General features: G+C 32.3%; 1 protein-coding gene across 1 annotated transcript in view; it reads left to right on the top strand.

The window, feature by feature from the left end:
* The first annotated feature begins 4,841 nt into the window (after positions 1-4,841).
* Positions 4,842-18,424, top strand: part of CDH10 (cadherin 10) — a 287,440-nt gene continuing 273,857 nt past the window's right edge. The window contains exon 1 of the mRNA XM_003759643.2: positions 4,842-5,249. The gene's annotated coding sequence lies outside the window, so the exon portion shown is untranslated. The remainder of the gene's footprint in view (positions 5,250-18,424) is intronic.

Genomic DNA, 18,424 nt, shown 5'->3' with positions numbered 1-18,424 from the left:
AAATGGTAAGACATCTTTATAGTGGCATCATCAAAAAACTGGCAATTGTAAATCTAAAAACATAATAAAGGATATAAGGCATCAAATAGAGTTTTGAATAGCTATAGATGCTAGTTGTTCAACATCAGCAGGAGATCACTTTTAGGTATATTCTAATTTCAGTTGAAATTCATTTTCTCCCCATAGGCTATAATTGAATTAAGGTAGCACCAAGGCAAAGTGAATAGTGCACTGGACCTGGAATCAGGAAGAATGAATTGAATATGGCCTCAGACATTTAGTAGCTATGAGGTTCTGACCAGGTGACAACCTCTATTCTCCTTGTTTTCCACATCTGTAAATAAGGACAATAATACTACGTCTCAGGACAGTAATAACGATAAAAATGAGATATTTAAAGATATTTTGCAAACCTTAAAACACATATATAATATAAACATATAATGGATGTTTATATCTATATCTATCTATCATCTAACTACTTTTTTATCAATAAAATGGTAAGGAGATCATCATTAATAAATAATAGGCCTGCCTCCCTTTTTTCTCCCTTCCTCCCTTCCTCTATCCTCTTTCTCTCTTCCATGACTCCTTCTTTTCCTTCCCTTCTCCTTCTGTTCCCCTTTCTCTTCCCCTTCCCTTTGCTTTCCTTCTCCTTTCTTCTTCTTTCCTCTCCTTCCTTTCTTTTTCCCTTCTTGCTTCTCTTTCCTTTCTTTCCCTTCCCTTCATTTCCTCCCTTCTCCTTTCTCTCTCTTTTCTCCTTCCTCTTCCCTTTCTTGTTCCCCTTCCTCTTCCTTCTTTCATTCCTTCTTTTTTTCTTTCCTTATTAGACCCATATCTTTTGGAGGTAGGAGTTGGACATGAATGTTGAGAGGGAATGTGGGCAGAGAGCACTACTGCTACTAGTTGCCACAGAAGATAGGATAATAATACTACTAGTACATGCTGACAGGAACTATAACACAAAGAAGGAAATTACTAAGAGAATTCCAGTTCAAAATCTTAGTTCATGAAAGCAAAGAACAGCTATGAAAACTAATACACTTATCCACTCTGATCAGAATGGCACAGACAAGTACAGTATGGAAGACAATTCATCTCTTTGTGAAAATCAAGAAAACCATATATATATTTTAAAATCCATATAGAAAGAGTACCAGAATAAATAAAAAGCATGAAATTTGGAAAAAAAAAACTAGAATGATGAAAAATACTTTGAGACCTTTATAAGGTATTTTGGGAAATAGTTATTCTGAACTCAAAGAGTTTACATTATATCATGACAGATAAGTAAATGCAATATATGTACAAAAATAAATACTCGGAAATGGGGGAAAGGGGTAGGCCTAACAAAGTGAAGAAGCAGGGAAGACCTCTTGAAGAAAATAATATTTGAACTAAATCTTAAAAAGAGAAAAACTATTGAAGGATTTGCAGATAAACAGGAAAATATTTCAGTTCTTAGATGACAAAGTGTCTTTTCACTCTTGAAAAGTATGTATGGCCTTCATTAAAGGTAGCTCAAGAAATATTACATTTCGAGTCATAAGATTAGTATAAATTTGTTAGCAGCTTGGAGTGTGGTATAAGAGGTAGAGTGCTGTATCTGAAATCAGAACATCTGGGTTCAAATTTAAGCTTTTCTACTTATCTCCTATTGACCTTAGACAAACCACTGTCCTCAGTTGCTTCATATATAAAATGAGAGTATTGGTAGTGTATAAGTTGTTTTTCACCCTGAATCTTTGATACTATCTAAGTAGAGCAGACAAGATATTTAGTGCAAGACAAAATGCATCTTATAAACCACTAAATTATCAGCCACTTAGAAGTCCAGACATTGATATTTTAATATACCCTAAAAGTCATGCTACCATCTGCAGAGAACAAAATATGTTTTTAGATAATGACACTTAAAAATTAATAGAGAAGTACACACTAATTCCTAACAGCTGGTTTATATTTAATAACTGGGGTTGAATGTAGAAGGAAAAGGGAATGGATTTCAAAAAATCCCAGGCACACTATTTTTCTGGTAGACATTATGAGAAAGGAACAAGGAGGAATCTGTGCCATTGATTTGGTTTTTTTGTTTTTGTTTTTTTTTGGTTTTGTGCTATTAAAAATTTATATTTTTTATATATTCTAACTTTATACAATATAGATGGCAATAAAAGTTAGATTTGAAAATGGTATTTTTGGAGACCTAATCCCGTAGCCTAGATATTTACTGAAACAATGAATAAATTGTAATTTGAAGGTCAAATCGGATAAAAAAGAATAATTTTTAAAATGACTTTCTCCCTATAAAAAGCAAAACAGTCAATTACTATTAAATACATAAAACTTTTGTTGTAAACTTTTTTTTCTTGGTCCAAAACGCTTTATAATGGAGGCCTATAAATCCATGTTGGATAAAACGCAAAATAGATACTATATTATAAAAATTTTCTTTTTGACCAGTCTTACAATGATGTGCCAATGTAACAGAGCTATAAGAGATATGGAGGGTAGAACTGTGTTCATTCCCTATTGGGATGTGCGCTATGTGGCACTATGATCTTTATTTATTTATTTTTTATTTTTTATTTAATAGCTTTTTATTTACAGGTTATATGTATGGGTAACTTTACAACATTAACAATTGCCAAACCTCTTGTTCCAATTTTTCACCTCTTAACCCCCATCCCCTCCCTCAGATGGCAGGATGACCAGTAGATGTTAAATATATTAATATATAAATTAGATACACAATAAGTATACATGACCAAACTGTTATTTTGCTGTACAAAAAGAATCAGACTCTGAAATATTGTACAATTAGCTTGTGAAGGAAATCAAAAATGCAGGTGGGCATGAATATAAGGATGAGGAATTCAATGTAATGGTTTTTAGACATCTCCCAGAGTTCTTTCTCTCCGCGTAGCTGGTTCAGTTCATTACTGCTCCATTGGAAATGATTTGGTTGATCTCCTTGCTGAGGATGGCCAGGTCCATCAGAACTGGTCATCATCTAGTATTGTTGTTGAAGTATATAATGATCTCCTGGTCCTGCTCATTTCACTCAGCATCAGTTCGTGTAAGTCTCTCCAGGCCTTTCTGAAATCATCCTGTTGGTCATTTCTTACAGAACAATAATATTCCATAATATTCATATGCCACAATTTATTCAGCCATTCTCCAACTGATGGGCATCCACTCAGTTTCCAGTTTCTAGCCACTGCAAAAAGGGCTGCCACAAACATTCGTGCACATACAGGTCCCTTTCCCTTCTTTATGATCTCTTTGGGATATAAGCCCAGTGGCACTATGATCTTTAAAGGAAAGTTTTCTTGCTGTCTCTTACCAGTTTGAGTCCTTTCCATATACAAATAAATATCTTAGAAATAGAAATAAGAAACATTAAGTTTTTTCTCAGAAATTTTGATAGAGAAATAAAATTACTAAATCTCTGCTCTCATACAACTTACATTTTAATTTAGGGTTATGGAATATAAAAAAATGATTTTTAAGTTTATAATAAAGGAAAATTAGTTTTCACTGATGCTAATTTTTACATGATTCTTCATGTTAGGAATCCCTGATTGCTAGAGACTTGGAATCTAGATCTTTGGGAGAGAATGTAGGAAGGTGCTGATACTGTTACACAAAAAGAAGGAGGAGGAGAAGGAAGAAGAGGAGGAAAAGGAGGAGGAGGAGGAAGAAGAAGAGGAAGAGGAGGAGGAGGAAGAGGAAGAGGAGAAAAAGAAGAATAAAGGAGGAGGAGGAAAAAGAGAAGGAGGAGAAGGAGGAGGAGGAGAAAGTGAAGGAGAAGGAGAAAGAGAAGGAGGAGGAGAAGGAAAAGGAGGAGGGGGAGGGAAGGAATAAAGAGAGGGAGGAAAGGATAGAGGAAGGGAGGAAGAAAGAAAAAGCAATGAGATGGCTTAGTTGATGTCTTTCTATACATATATACATATATATATAATTTTAATGTCCCCTTTTAAAAGCAATCTAATTATTGCCTGAAACATTCAAAGATGCCTGTTTTCCAATGGAACAACACTGACATCCTTTGGCTTACCTTGGACTGTCTAAGACAACATAGCTGGATATAGCTCAGTATGTTTATGTATGCATACAAAACATGTCTCTCCAATGTCAGAGTATAAGAACTGATTTTATCCTTACTCAGGATAGATTGTGCTGAGTCCAATTTGTTGTATTCTACTCTATCAACAATTGCAGATTAAATCTGCCAAAAGGATAATATCTATAAAATGGAAAACTGCAAATGTGGGTCTCCAAATGTTCATAAAATGAATATAGTGCAGGCAGAAATCAGCAGAAATAAAGAAAGTAAATCAAGACTAAGTAAGCCTCAAATACCCTTTGGTAGAGGTAAACAAAACTGACTCACATCGTAAAAGGATGAGCAAAGGAGGTGGAGAAGAATGTGAATAAGCCAGGCACAGGTTTGGAGAATTAAGAAAAAAGAGAGAAGTCACTGAAAGCAAAATACAAATAAATTCACAAAAGCATCACTCTGGTTACATATCAGGATTGGTTGTAATTTAACTTGGCACACTGTTAAAACATTTTCTTTCAATGCTTTGGCATAATAGTCTGGCACCATCACTTATGAAAAAGGAAAAAAATATATTTTTAAATTTAAAATAAAAAAAAAAATTCAAGAAGTCATTCTCCCCTATTCTATTCCCCAAGGAGAACAGATTAGATTAGGTTGATTACCTTCTACTTCAACACAGAAAGCCATTCTCTCCTGAGGGGGAGGGGAAGTTTGTCACCCAAAGCCCTCCTCTCTTCATGTACCCTCCCACTGCATTCACTTGCAAATCAGTGTGCTTGGAAAAAGGCTGCACTTCCCCAGGCTCTAACCTTCCCAAGGCAAGTGCTGTAGCTCTATCAGCAGAACCTTTCTCTGCTTGCTCTGTGTGTGTCTGTGTGTGTATGCGTGCGTGTGCGCGTGTGCGTGTGTGTGGTGTAAGTGAGGAAGGGCTGGTGGCTTTTTTTCTCTCTGTATTAATCAGAAGCTCTGAATGAAAGCCAATCAGAGAGAGAGCTCCCCCGTTCGCTTCGCTTCCCTGCAGTCCAGAGTTAAAAGTGATGCTGAGGAAAAGCTTGAGTTAGATTCAAGTAGAACCGGGCTTAGAAAATTACAACAGAAAACAAACAAAAAGCGGAGATAGTGGCACAATCTTCGGCGTTTTTTGGGTTGGATGCTACTTCCTTCTCCTGAAGGGGAGTCAAAGGTAGGAGCTTTTCACCTCTCTCGCTTTCTCTCTTTCTGTCTCTTTTTTTAAACTTAGACGCTTTATATTCTTAAGCTACGAATCACTGTTCCCAGTGATATTCAAAAATGATCTTCAACTTTGGTACAATTTAAAAAAGGAAAAGAGGAAACAGCCCGCATGCAGTAACAAGACCAACTGCTTGTGCGCCTAGTCCCTTGAATGACTATATATATATATATATATATATATATATATATATATATATATAGTATGTATATATATTTAAAAACGAGGGGTGATGTTGATTTACCCCACAGTGGGCTCATTTTTATACTTTTAGGTTTCCTGCTAGCTGAGCAGCTGTTAAAAAACTGTGATTGATTTTATTTTGATGTGTGCTAATCTATGCTCACCTTGATGTTCAGTAAGGTTTATAAATGACACCTTCTTGCTCTCCCTCTCCCTTACATTACTTTGCATCCGTATGAATAGTATGCTTCCTACTTAACACTCACTCACACCCATAGTTCTTGGAACGTGCAAAAGGTTCAGGATAGAAATGACAGATAGATGACAGATACACAGATATAACAGTGAGGTGGCCAGTGAGTATCTTCATACATGAAGTAGTTAGATGTTCATTGGAATACAGTAGACACATTTCCTGTATAAACAGTTCTCATCTAAGACTGCCAATAGAAGGGAAAAGAAGAAATTAAATACATGTAGTCAGCAGTTGCAGCATTTATTGTCACTGCTGCAATAAAATCCATATTTTATGTGGTGTTAAATTAATGCAGCACATTGAAAGTCTGAATACATGTGCCCAACAAGTAACTATTGATGGCATTGTAAGCTTGGGAAATAGTAATAGGCTAATACTGTTTTTGATGCTAATTACCCTTAGACAAACCTACAATCTCCTTATCATTAAAATGAAGTCCACATGTGCAATCAGTGACAAACACCAAACAGCATCTTAAAACTGACCTATCATCTTTTGCTTCTACATAAATGGAGCTGTTTCCTATAATCTTCATCTTTCATTCCAGTAAAAGCCTCACCATTATCCCAAACTGCACATCCATTACTTCTGAGATGTTTTGAGATGCATTCTTTTTTTTTTCTTCCTCCTGAAGGATCTATATTAAGAATGATCTGCCTGTCTTATACTGCCAACAGGCTTTATACTTCAATTGTATATGTTATTAGATTTTACCTTATATGGGGGGAAAAAATCTAGCTTTAAGATCATGTTCTTAGTGAATAACACTAGAGAGAAGAGTATGTTCTCTCACCCCCACCCCCACCTCCTTAGTATGGTAATGATTTTTAATAAACAAGAACTTTCACAATCATCTCACACTCTTTGAAAGAATCAGTATTTTCATTTTTGGTTAAAATAATAAAGAAGACAAGGAAAGAAAATGTGTATGGGGGGGAGAAAAAAAAAACTAAAGCCTGGGGAGTTAGAAAGATAAGTCTTACTTCCTTCCTCCCTCTCCCCACTGTGCCCTTCCCCCCTTCCCCAAGTACTAAAAGCAGTTCATATATATTCAGTGTGCCAAGGATGGCAGATAAATAGTTTTTGGAACAAACATAAGCTGCTAATCCTGTTTGTGCCTTGAGAACTCTTCAGATTTAAACCACCCTGATTTTTAAAAAATATATGTGACAGAAAAGTCTATTTTATGTAGTAAGGTGTATTGTTAGATTTCACTTGAGAGAACCAGTTTTTGTATGTTTTTAAGCATAAAGATGAATTCCTGCTTTCATTAAAGTGAACCTCTTTTTTGCATGAAATGCATGATGATATTTAAATGGATTCATTGGTACATGTGCCCTCAGTTTATATTTGCAGTCATAGAGTCTCACATATTTGACTCTCATAATACAGTGAAATGCCAAAGGGTCATGAATGTAGTATGTACATACCTGTTTTATAGTTATTCATTCTGGCTAAAAATATGTGATTCTCCTATTACTTTTATATTTATAGATTTTACAAAGCCTAACAGTTAATTGACAAGAAGGATTCTATATATTTTCAGAAAGATACTTTTTAGATTCTCATTAGCTGGTGAGATACTTAAAATAAGAAAAAAAAGGGGGGGGGGAATGAATTATAATTGGTTAAATATCCAGAGCTGTTCAATCCTGAGGAACTAAAAAATTGACTGAGCATTGATTTTTTTTTTTTAGAAACCTGTTTTCTTCTGGTTTGATGTTGTTGCATCTTTTTTTTTTTTTTTTTTTTAAATAACACCACAGAGAAGACTGAAAAGGTTAATTCTAAATGAATGCCAGCCTTTTCCAAATTCTCAGGAGTCATTTCCTGATCTTAATATGATTTCTTAGGAAAATAAATGACTGAGGCAGAGTGAGTCTCATATGGGTGATTTTTGTGCAGATGACTTATTTCCTATGCTGCTAAACCAAATTTGCAGCCGGATGGAAAAGCAGGTGATAATAAGCTGGCCTCTTAGAATACCTAATTTTTTACACCTGTGTGTTCCAGTAGGTGGCAGCACAGGGTGAACTTTGGTCTAATACTGCTGATTCAGCAGCATGGAGAAGCAGGTTTCTATTAAGTATTATTACTGGTAATAGTGATGCATAATAAGCAACTAATTATATTCAGAAACCATAATCTCAAGCACTGAGAATAGTTCTCAGTCTCTTAATTAGTAGTCATGACATATTTCTATGGATCAAATGATATTCTAATTCTGGCCATTTTGCATCAAGGTTATTTGTGAGATAAAGAAAAATATAGTTGTGAAAACAATTAATAGGTGTATACTAGTTTTCTCAAAGATTCATCTTTAACTTTTACATATGAGAAAAATATTTGTTTAAATTCTAACAAGTTTGAAAAATAATATAGCAGTTCACTAAATTTGTTATGTATAGCATTCATGTTTTAAATGGACTTTCAAAAACCAAATAGCATGAAAGATGACCTCATTCATTTTAACCAAAGTATCTGAGCAGTGGTGAAATTGATTAAGTATTTAATAAGCATTCATATATAATCCTATTCAGATTGTTGAAGGACTTTACACCATAAAAAGGTGTTGAAGCACCATACAAAGAATGATATAAATTCTTTGTCCACAAAAATGGAGATTATCACAAGAAAATACATTTCCTCATTCTATTCCTCACTGATTTTATTAACAAAATAATTTCATTTATCACACTTTGGAATACTTGTTAGGAATATGATTTATGCAGATATAAAATATGGACAGTTAAGATAAAATTATTAACTAAATGTGTATCTTTCTTCCTTTTCAATGAAACACATTGGTTTTATCTGTGTTGGATTATGTCATAAGATTCCTTTCACCATTTACACTGTTCCTCCCCCAATCCACACATTCTGTCAACAAGTTAGAGTAGAAGACCTGTTAAATCCCAAAATTTGCATAAAACTTTGGTTATTCATTAAAAATTATGTGGGGGTTGGGGAGAGCCTCTATGATCATCATAGACTTAAGGGGAGAAAGTAAAACTAAAAGTTTTTGTCTTGTCAGATGTCACCAACAACCTGGGTTTTTGTCTTCTCCATTCCTTAGTCACTAACCTTATTCTTCCAAGAGACATAAGTAGTACCCATTTCAATTATGCTTTTCTCTTAGAAAGCTCATATGGCTATTATATGTTTTGACATTTCTTCTGGCTTACATCTAAGTAAAAAAATGGTAACAACAGCAATAACAATAACAACTATTATTATTATATTTTAAAATATAAAGTTATAGGATCTGCTTGATACTAAGGGAATAAATATGTCTTCACTTCAGCATATGATTTTTAACCAAGTTGTATAATTAGCCTTATATATTTCATCTTAAATGTTTTAGCCAGAATTGTTTGCTTGCTTCCTCACAGATAGGCTAGACATTAGGAATGCATGTTCCTCTCTAAAAGTTATTGCTTAAATATATTTTTCAAGAAGAGAGATTTAAAAAAAAATCTCAATATTTACATTTTTCTTCTCTATCTTGATTTTGATGCGATTGCCATCTCCTTTTTTCAATTTAGAAACTTTAAAAAAATAAATAAAAAGAACTATACTATTAGAAAAGCACAATGCAATGTAGATAAACATTGGTAATCTAGTTCTTAAGCTTGCATAGTCCTTGGATAAACCCATCTTTTAAAAAATATATGTAAAATGTAAATTAATGCTTTTTAACTGACTGCTTATTGATATGATGTCATAGAAGAGCATCATGGTACTATGGGAGTATAAGTGGGAAGGACAAATTTTTAGAAATTTAATTGACAGCATTGTAATATACCTTTTCCATGATAATTCTATCCATGCTTTCATTTTCTTTTTCTTTTTTCACAAAATAGAATTCATTTTTGATATTTCATTTTACAGAGTATATAAATCTGTTTAAAATTAAAATGCTATTAGAAAAAATAAACAATAGATCAGAAGGCAACTAGTTGAAACCGGAAAATTCAGCACTAAAAGAAAGGTCCAAACAGTCACAGTACTGTGCTGATGCTCATAAAGCTAATTCTGCTCTCTTCCTGGTTTTCATGACAGCAGAACTCCCAGACTGAAATATTTTCCCAAGAGAAGCTTTATTGTATTACCCAATATGTAATTATGCTTTTTGTAAATCTTGTGATTTTATTGCCTATTTTCCATCATCTGCCACATTATAGATTGGATTTATCACATTATCCTATGTCAGTGCTTTGCATTACCACACAAAAAACATAACACATCCCTTACTTTAGTATGGTAGAATCAAGTTATTTAAAGTCAAGGCAGTCCTTGCATATATTATAACCCCGAGACATTTAAGGAATAAAGAATAGGCATCAATTCAATTTCCTGTCCTTATAAAGTCCTGGCAATATAATATTTATTAACAACATGACTTTTTAAAAATCAACATAATGAAGAATGAATATAAATGAGATTTTTGTCTTCAGGTGTCAGGGTTAACACTAAGGAATAACATAAAATGAATGTTTATTTACTCTAACAAAATGAACATTGGAGTAGTTGTGACACAGTCCTAATTTTAAAAATAAATAAGACAAATCATTCTCCTGTTTCCTGGAAATAGCTTTGCCTAAGATGTGCATATTCTTGGTTGCTTGGTTGCTAAAAGAAACGCATCACCACTATTGAGACTCTAAATGTAAACTGATACCTCATTAGTGAGAGTGTGTTACAGATAAGTTAGAGGTAGGACTATTTCCCCTCTTGTTTTCCAGAAGGTTTATTAACCTTAAGTTTTATCTATATTTATACCGGAGACATGAAGCAGAAATATGGGATGGTAATCTAGCAAATTTGATATAGCAACTAATCTGTAGAATTCAAACCAATTTTTTACTCTCTTGAATTATTCAGATAATGGCCTTAACTCCTTTTCTCAGTTCAAATGAAGCCAAAGCTGCATTTGTAGAAATTGAAGTAGAAAGTAAAGGCAACAATGTAGGTAAAATATAAGCTTTCTGATTTATTTTGGAGAGTGTTTGGATTATTTTTAAAAGCCAGTATTTACTTTGGCTGCCTTAGTGATTCACTAGTGTAGATATGTAGAACTACTTGTGTAAATATAGCAGAAGATGCTGAAAACTGGGAATTGGTTTCACATTAGCAAACAAGTGGACATATTCAAATGTTAAAATGTAACAAGGTTTTGATTATGTAAGGATATACTTAAAATACTTTGGGAGCCTTTTACTAATCCTGTTGTTTAAACACCACATTTTGAAGATATTTGAAAGGACCATTGGAGTTTAGATCATTTCAATAGGTCTAATCAGAGCTATCTATAGTAAGAACAATTATTTTTTTTAAACTTGGATCATATTACTTTCATTTGTATTATTTGAGATAATCATCATTGATTAATGATTTGGAAAGTGAGGCATTTATTCTTATTTTTATTTTCTGCCATTGATAATAGTCAATCAGAATGATCTCCAGAGATTACTAAAAAGAATATTGATGGACAGATCAATAGATAGGTAGGTAGATAGACAGATAGATAAAATAGATAGATTGATAATAGATATCAAACCAGAATAAGTTCTGTGAGACAGAGTGATAAGAGAGAAATGGTTTTTTCTTTGTTGTTTGAAACTTGAAGGAATTAAAATTAAAAAGACTAACAGAGGTCTTATTTTTTGGCTTATGTTTTAAAACTAAGTTCAGGAAACTTAGAACAAGGGAAGATTGCCATCATGTGAAGAACAGTGAGGAATATATTATTGATTTTATTTTATTTTTTATATCATGGGAAGTAAAATACTACACCAAACATTTTTCAAAGGTTTTTGCATTCCCTTAAGAGTTTTACAGAAAATCCTTTTGAAAGTATACTAAAGGAAACTTTTATATCTACTAAAATGGGAATTATATAGATTTTTATTTTGTATTCTAAAACAATTCATTTATTGCATTAAGACTAAAAAAAACACATTCTATTTCATTAAATAATTGAAACTGAGATGAAAATGAGTAGCCATTAGCTTAAACAGTTATATAGTTTTCATTTTAACTTTTCCCCAAAATATGAGGGAAGTTGCTTTCTACTTTGTAGTCTTGAACTATATTGTAGTTTCAGACTAGTTTTTCAAAATGTAGTCTCTGAAGAGTGAAAACCATCAAACTGCAGATTTATACTCAGTGCATCTGTCTCTACATTTGGAGAAAAAGTTTGTTCTGTATGAATGAGTACCTACAGACTCCTATCCTATCCCACCCTTCATATCCCCTACTATGGATAAAATTTAAAGAGTAGATAAAAATAAATGTTATGTATATTCATCAGAAATTGTTTTTCTGCTTGATTGTTTGTATTTGCCTAAAAGAATTGACAAAAGATATTGCCATACATAGATTTATAAGATTTCTACATTAAGACTGTTTGTAAATATTTAAAACAGATTGAAGTTTCTGTTGGCAATCATTTTTTGGTTGGGTGTGATCAATCAAGAATGTCAAGTTGCCTTGTGTGGATAGCTAAAGAAGAGATGAAGCACCTTATAATTTGTTTAAAGAAAATAAGACCCATATCTCTTCTAATTAAGCCATCTTTTTAAAAGTATGCTTTTGTTTTAAGCAGACAAAAGAATTAATATTTGTATTTGTCAACTCACAAATATGCCAAAAATAAATTTTGAATAATCTTAGGTGTTATTTATTTGAAATAGAACTTAGACAGCACAGCACAGTAAAAAGAAAGCTAAATTTTGGAGTCATGGGACCTGGGTTCAGATCCCAATTCTGGTTCTTATTATCTTTCTGACTTTGGTCAGGATTCCACTTCCTAATCTGTAAAACAGAATTAGACTATACCATTTCTAAGATCATTTTCACCTCAAAATTTCTAATTATATTACTATATTAAATAGTCTAAATTTTAATATATACTTTCCCTTACCTCCTTACCATACTCCACATGATTGAGAGTGTATACTTTGTACAAAAGAAAATCTAATTCTAATATCCCTTGGTCTGTTACTAAATAGAGTGATTTCATACTCATTTGCACTCACCATTTGAAGAGTAAATTCATGGTCTAAAAAAGGGTTATCCTTTTGCAAAATTTCATTAAAAGTACACTTTTTTCCTCTTTAAAAAAATTCAGGGTTGTCCTGAATAGCTGCCATAGACATGGGGCTGGAAGAAGCAGGATTGGAGACAAAACAATTATTTGGTTCTACCATGGTGATCACTGGCTCTACTTCAAATTCCCAGAGCTAGCCTTTTTATGCACTTTATAGAAAGGGCTTTTGTTAGTCATTGCACAGCCAGGAACTTACTATTGCAGTGACCAACTGATTTTCCAGAACTGTCCAAAGACTGTTCAGGCCTCCTCCATTCCCACCCCACCTCCCCCCCAAATGAGTTTACAAATATATATATATATATATATATATATATATATATATATATATATATACACATCCGTATATGAGTTATCAAAACAATTTTAACATTTACTTTGAATCTGTGTTCCTTTAATTCAAAGATTTTATTTTTAAAGTCTAAGTTTTTTTTTTTTTTAATGAATCATGCTATACTTTATTAAATACAAAGATATGTTGTGATTTTGACATATCAGGTCATAAAAAGAGAATTTTAAATAACTTCAAACTAACTTAACTGTCTTTTCATTTTAGATTGGTTAATGCTACCCTTTCTTTTAGAACATTCTCTCTTTACCCCCCTCTCTTTTTCATAAGTAAAATGATATTTTCCTTCCTGTAAATTAACAAACTGAAATTTTCCACTTTAATTTCTGTTTGATTTAGCTTAATGTATAAATACAATGGTAGAATGATAAAACTGATTAAGTATAATAGTATTTAGTAATATATATATAAATATAGTATATTTATACAACATTAAATTTTGAAGACACACAATACATAAAATAAATTTTACTGTCATTGAATGGATTGCTTGACAGTTGTTGTTGTTACATAGACTTTTTTTCTGCTGTGTCTAAGTCTTTGAGATCCCATTTGGGGTTTTCTTGGCAAAGACACTAGAATGCTTTGCTGTTTCCTTCTTTGGATCATTTTAAAGACAAGAAAACTGAGGAAAATAGGATTAAAGGATCTATGTGTCCAGGACTACACACCTAGTAAATATCTGTGGACAGATTTGAACTCACAAAGATGAATCTTCCTGACATCAGGCTTGGCACTCTATCCACTGTGCCACCTAGCTGTTCTTGATATAGTGTCTAGATACTTCCTGACTATTCTGATTATATTGTAAATGTCCCCTAACAGTTCCCTAGCATGAACCCTTTTAGGGAAAATAAGGAATATAGGCTAAATCACAGTTCAAGTTAGTTATCAGGTGTAGAAATTATTGGTCTATTAAATGGAAGTGGAGAGGAGAGATAAAATTCAGTAACTAAGAGTAGAGAGTATCCACAAACTTTTGATGATTCACCACTTCCCAAATACATGCAATCCAAATGCTTATATCTAGAAAAATGGTTAAGAAAAAGAAATGGTTATGAAATATTACAGGTATACCTATAACTAGATCAAGGAGTAATATATAATAAGGAGGTCTTAACGAGGAAGATAAAGAAAAAATCAGGTTCAGCATCAGAAAGATGCTGACATACTCTCCTAAATATTTTGGTATTCATAACTTCTACAGTGACATTGTGTTGTTCCACAGCAATTATTGAAGATAGAAACATGCTGCCTCTTTACCAGAGGCAAGAATCAATGTCATGAGCTATATTGATCATCCTGGAATTCAGTATAAAATACTGGGTTTAGAATGGACTGAAGAAGTATGAGAAAAAATTCTCAAATCACATACTAAAACAGTGGAGTAGGCTTTTTAGTCATAAAATTTTTCATTTAGTAGAATCTTGAGAGGCCATCTACTCCTACCTTCTTATTTTCTTAGTTTCAAAGATGGAAAGCAGTTCAAAAGAACTACTTGTAAATAAAACATTTTCTTCCATTGCCTTTTTTATTTGTTTGTTTAAAGTTGAGTGAAATATGTAACATCATTCATGTTAATTTTATGCACATAAGACTAGGGTAGCTAGATGGCACAATAGATAGATCGCCAGACCTGAAGTAAGGAAAAATCATATTCCTGACCTGAAATATGGTCTTAGGCACTTAGTAGTTTGTGGATCTGACCAAGTCACTTAATCCTGTTTGCCTTCGCTTCTTCATGTGTAAAATGAGATGAAAAACCACTCCAGTAGCTTCTCCAAGAAAACCCCAAGTGGGGTTATAAAGAGATGGACATGAGCAAAATGACTCAAAAGCAATATAAGACTGTTACAACTGTATAATAAGATTTACTATCTTGGTTTTTCTCACTTGTATTCTAGCTCTGAGAAATTGTTATATAGTAGAAAGTTAGGAATAGCCATATTCAGTCCTGCCTCTGACACATACTAGCTATATGATCCTCAACAACTCATTTAACTTCTGAGTGCTCTAGAATCCAGATAACTCTCTAAGACCACAAGTGACAAAGAAGCTATCCAGGTCTATTGTTAGATACATCCAGGAATTCTCTGTGCTAATACAACCACAGGCCTGGTTTCTATCACTATCTTTTCTAATTGAAAACTAGACATTTCTTAAAAATACTATAATGCCATTATAAAATAGGATGTGGTATAATGAAATGAGTTGCAATCTTGGAAATGTGAGATCTGTCTTCTAGTTCTGGTTCCACAATTAATTTTTTAAGTAATCATTCCTAAGTTTTCTCAGGGTAAGAATGAGACAGTTGGTTACATAGGTGGTACAATAGAGTACTTAGACTTGGAATGGAGTAAGCATATGTTTGAAACTTGCCTTAGACTTTTATTTAGTTCATGATCCTTACTTTACTTTAGCCTCAGTCTTCTCCCATGTAAACAATACCTATTACAAAGAGTTTTTGTAAGGATCAAATACAGTAACATAAGAGAAGTGCCTTATAAATTATGAAGTTCAATATAATTATGATTTGCTGGCATTATTATTATTATTAAAGTCCTCAGATTAAAAAAAACATTCCTATGCTATAAATACTTGCCCTTATGTGGTAAAGTTTTCAGTAGTAATTTGTCATTCTCTGTTATCACTTAGTCTATAGATTGTTCTGAATATAATTATGATTCTCCTAATCATGAGTCTACATGTTGTTTTCCTATGAAATAACTATCAAATGCTACTTTTAATTTTGATATTGATGAAGGTAAAGTTTTCCTCTTGTTGAGAAAAAGCAGTTCTCATAGTGTATAGGGACATTGTTTCCACTATCAAGATGAGCCATTTCCCATCTCTGTGATTTTGGACAAGTCACTTGTTTATATGGATATAAATATGATAGAGTTAATAATAAGGTGTTTAATATAGAAGATACCTTTTACTAGGTCTCTTTTTTCCTTTTTCAGATTTGAATAGATAAACAGATTCTTAATGTCCTTTCTAGTTCTAAAGTTATATAAAGTTCTAAAGTTCATATAAATAACTATATGTTAGGCATTAATATTTTCATATTCCTATAAATTAATATCCTTTTTCTTTTTTTCATTAAATTCTAAAAGAAAATTAGTTTACAGGAGAGTAGCACATAATTGCAGAAATTATTATTGTTATGAAATTATTTTTTCCAAATCTTGAAGAAATATCATGGGGATAATTAAAGGATTCCTATTTTAAACACAGAGTGAAGAGAGGATTGCAAAGAGTGAGTGAAAGGAAAGCTAACCAGTATAGACTGTTAGCCATATAAACTCATGCAGGTAAAACACATGAGCCATTCCAGAATATTGTGTAGTTGTGATTCCTTTCAGTCTCTTTCCTGAGATCAAAGGAATGAGAATAGTAATTTTTAAAAAATGATAAAGATACTGCATCATTAAAGTAATCTTACAATGTTTTGATAATTACAAATCTTAAGAGTAATTTAGGAATCTATGTTGCAGGTAAGAAGAGCCAAGAGATTATTACTCTTTTAATTAGGTACTAGACACTGACCAAAAAAAATGTTCTTGACACAGGATCTGTAGGTAAAGCTTTCCAAATAAAAACTTAGTTTCAACAATTTTCACTTAATGTAATTAAGGTTTGTTCTTTTTATTATTATATGAATAACTTTGGAAACTAGAACTTGAACCATTTTTATTTTTTTTTTTTTAGGCAATTAATGATATCCAATTCAATCCTAAATAATGAAATTCAGTCCAATCTAAAAAAGCATTTATTAAATGCTTCCTCTTTGTAAGATATTCTGCTAGGTGCAAATGATAAAAAAGACAATCCTTGCCCTTAAGAAGCTTACATTCTTTTAGGGAAGAAGAAAATTTTACTATCACATATGTGAAGATAATTATTGTCATTTGAAGTTACTTATGTATCTTTGTAAATAAAATTATTAAAAATATTTTTGATCCATGGAGAAGTGTGTATTACCCTTCAATTCATTATCCTTTTTACGTGAAACATCACCAATATAACTACATGATGTGGTCTCATCTTTCAGTTTAAATAATTAATTTAGGAAACTTTAAAAAATCTTTGTACTACAAAAGACATTTTCTTTTATAATTTTAACTTTTAAAGCGATACATTCGTATGTTGGTGATGTAAACTTCCATACAAAAGTTATTTTAGCTTATTACACAAAGCATATAGACATTAAGCAAATTCAGCTGTAAAGGCCAAAAATTAGCCATTAGGTCCTATTAGTCCCAGTGTCTTTCCTTCATTGAGATCAAACATTCCTATGCTATAAATACTTGCCCTTATGTGGTAAAGTTTTCAGTAGTAATTTGTCATTCTCTGTTATCATTTAGTCTATAGATTGTTCTGAATATAATTATGATTCTCCTAATCATAAGTCTACATGTTGTTTACCTATGAAAGAACTATCAAATGCTACTTTTAATTTTGATATTGATGAAGGTAAAGTTTTCCTCTTGTTGAGAAAAAGCAGTTCTCATAGTGTATAGGGACATTGTTCCCACTATCAAGATGAGTTCCATTCAGGTTCTACATGTGATACAAACTGATTGTATAACCTTAGACAAGGTTATTTTTAAGTTCAAATTCAAGACCCACAATATTTTCAAGTACCTAGAATAACATAAAAATATAATTGGGAAATATTTAACAGGATAAATAAAAATAAAATAAAATATAGATAATATTACATTTTAAAACTACACCAACATGTGGCCCACAGAAATAACTTTCCCTTCTAAAGGGTCAAAAATTAATTTTCCTCCCCTTAAATATTCTTATGCTGTTAAGAAAAAAAAAAAATCTCCTAAATATACTTTTCGAGAATGTAGGAGGAAGGAGGTTGTGAATCTCTAAGTCAATGTTTACATAATTTAAATTTAAATTAGGAAAGAGAATAAAAAATAGCGGAACAAAAAAAGTGATTGGATAATTAATTCACCAGACTGACTTTATTTTTCATCTTACCCCCAAATTTCACTTTTACTTCATCTAAATTTATTGGCAAGCGAAGCTTATAGGCTACAACTGCTTGAATTTTAAATGAAGATAAATTAATTTTCATCACTTGATCACAATGTCAAGATGGGGTTATGTTAATAAATTATTGACCAATTAGAAGAAGAATTGCTACTGATTTTTTTAGGTGAAATTCCCATCTTTCCCAGGTTAGCGGTCTAAAAAAAAGGTGGATA

This window comes from Sarcophilus harrisii, chromosome 1 (genome assembly GCF_902635505.1).
Source record: "Sarcophilus harrisii chromosome 1, mSarHar1.11, whole genome shotgun sequence".
Lineage (NCBI taxonomy): Eukaryota > Metazoa > Chordata > Mammalia > Dasyuromorphia > Dasyuridae > Sarcophilus > Sarcophilus harrisii.
This window is presented reverse-complemented; position numbering and strand designations above follow the sequence as displayed.